This window comes from Camelus dromedarius, chromosome 34 (assembly GCF_036321535.1).
Source record: "Camelus dromedarius isolate mCamDro1 chromosome 34, mCamDro1.pat, whole genome shotgun sequence".
NCBI lineage: Eukaryota > Metazoa > Chordata > Mammalia > Artiodactyla > Camelidae > Camelus > Camelus dromedarius.
In genome coordinates, this window is record NC_087469.1 from 17,264,769 (window position 1) to 17,267,506 (window position 2,738).

Genomic DNA, 2,738 nt, shown 5'->3' on the forward strand with positions numbered 1-2,738 from the left:
CACTATGTACAATAACCAAGACATGGAAGCAACCTAGACACCCATCAACAGATGAATGGATAAAGAAGATGTGGTCTATATATATTATGGAATATTACTCAGCCATTAAAAAGAATGAAATATCACCATTTGCAGCAACATGGATGGACCTAGAGATTATTATATTGAGTGAAGTAAGTCAAAGACGACTATTATATGATATAACTTATATGTATAATCTAAAAAATTATACAGGGGGAGGGTATGGCTCAGTGGTAGAGTATGTGCTTAGTATGCACAAGGTCCTGGGTTCAATCCCCAGTACCTCCACTAAAAATAAATAAATAATACAAATTAATTTATTTACAAAAGAGAAACAGACTGACAGACATAGAAAACAAACTTACGGTTACCAAAGGCAAAGGGGAGGAAGGGATAAATTAGGAGTTTGGGATCAACAGACACACAGCAATAAAACTGATAAACAACAAGGGTTTACTGTATAGCACTGGGAATTATATTCAGTATCATATAATAACCTATAATGGAAAAGAATCTGAAAAAATAATATATATAACTGAATCACTTTGCTGTAAAACCTCAAACACAATCTTGTAAATCAACTATACTCCGATTAAAAAAATAAAAACAGCACCTAAGTCAAGAAACAGAATATTACAAAATCCCCGGAAGCTCCCAACCACACTTCCAGTCACAACTCCACCTCCACCCCCAGGGCAAACCCTGTCCTGACTTCTAACAGAAGTAGAGAAGAGTAGAGCAGTTTTCCTGTGTTTTGAGCTTTATGAAGTAAAATCACAGAATGTGCACACTATAGAGCCTGGCTTTTTTCGCTCAACATGGGTCTCTGCAGTTCATCCTTCTGTGTAAGGTAGTTAACTCAGTCTTACTGCTGTGCAGTATTACACAGAATAAACAGATCCCAGTCCGTTCATCCATCCTCCCGCTGGGCATTTGGGCAGCTTCCAGTTTGGAGACATTCGTGATAAAGTGTTTGCAAACATTCTAGAACGTGTCTTTTGGTAAGTATACACATGCAGTTCTTGGAGTGGGACTACAGTTCTTAGAAACATATGTCAAAGAAAACAAATTCAAGTTTGATATAAACTTGAAATGGATTCCATGACAGCAGAGGACCCAAACCGGTCATGGGCGGTGGATGGAGTGTGCTCTTAAAGGACAACTATGATACTGGGAGACATGCAGACCTCAGGGGGATTGCCCTGAGAGTCACCAGATTTATTTAAAATGAGGGGAAGGAGCTCTGAGAAGAGATGCGAGAATCATTCAGATAAACAAGGCTGAAGGGCAGGGCCAGCCACTGCCTCCAGAGGACCTGTGCGACGTCACATAGTTATTCCTCATTCTCACGTGCAGAACTTTGTGACAGTGAGAGCCTGAGTCCCTGGAAAAGGAGACCAACGGGGCTGGGGGAGGCACGATGTGTGCACACGGGCTCTGAAAACTCTGCCCTGGGAGCTTTGTATAATCTTGGACGGAGGTAAAGAGGCCAGTGAGATTCCGTCATCCTAAGGAAAGAAGATTCCCTGCCCATTCCATTCTGTCCTGGGCCCTCCTGCTGTGCGCGAGCAAACTACTGTATCAATGCCATCAGATCCCCTCACTGAGACTTGCAAAATACCGATGTCATTCGCCCTCTCTTGTAAGCGACAGAATTAGTCTTCCTACTTTAAAAAGCAGAAAAACAAAATCCCGAGGGAGTCTGCATTTTCTAGGTTCAGTTTTAGTCAGCCGTCCTGGAAGTTCTGCCCCAGGAACCAAAGGACCCACCCTGGGAACCAGGCGGGGCGGGCTGGGCGCTCCACCCCGCAGGGCAGCGTGGCCAGGCCCGCAGCGCCACCTGGTGTTCGCGGCGAGGCAGCTGCCTTTCTTACACACGGTCTATTGCTCGGTGTTGAGTATCCAGCATGCACCACGCCTCACGCTTTGCCTTGGCTGCAGGACGTTAAGAATGAGAAAGGCAGTTTCAGGGTTCAAGCTTTCATCACCATATGGCTTTGGGCAACTTATTTTACATCACTTGCCTCAATTTCCTTAACCTGAAAGTGGAGATAAAAGGAAGAAACTCCTATTTCTCAGGAGGGTGTAAGTTAAGCAGCGGAAGGCATGTCAATGTTTACCAACTTAGTAATCACTCCACACGTGGTGACTACAAGGCACTACCCCCTGAAGGGCTGACCTTCTTGTGGGGAGACAGACAAGTAAATGCAACAGAGAAAATGCATCACAAATAATGAAACAGAATTTGTTTCCATGGATAGTCATCCACATAGACAAAGATCAGAGCAAACATTGATCTTACAAGTGACCTTTGGGCAAAATGTGGTAAATTTCTCTGATCTCAGCAAAAAAATAAGTACATACTAAAATAATAAGGGGGTAGGGTATAGCTTAGTGGTAGAGCACATGCACAAGGTCCTGGGTTCAATCCTCAGTACCTCCATTGAATAAATAAATAAACCTAATCACTTCCCCCCTCCAAAAAAAAAAAAAATAACATTATAGGTGATTTCTTTGCCATGAAATAAACACAGTTAATTAATTTTTAAAAAATAACAATAAAGGACCTCCTGTGTGTCCAATGAACTTCCAGGCGTAAGTAGTAACTTTTCTGGCATCATGAAGGTTTCAGCTATGTCTCTCAAGCCTTAACTTTTCAGGATTTGATTTCATCAAAACTGAAATTTTCTAAGTTCATTAACCTTAGAGGGTTAATA

The 2,738-nt window shown here is 42.4% G+C and overlaps 1 non-coding gene across 1 annotated transcript; it reads left to right on the top strand.

Annotated features, from left to right (window-relative positions):
• The first annotated feature begins 236 nt into the window (after nt 1–236).
• Nucleotides 237–309, top strand: TRNAT-AGU (transfer RNA threonine (anticodon AGU)). Its single transcript has one exon. It is a non-coding gene; the product is annotated as a tRNA-Thr (tRNA).
• The last annotated feature ends 2,429 nt before the right edge of the window (nt 310–2,738 follow it).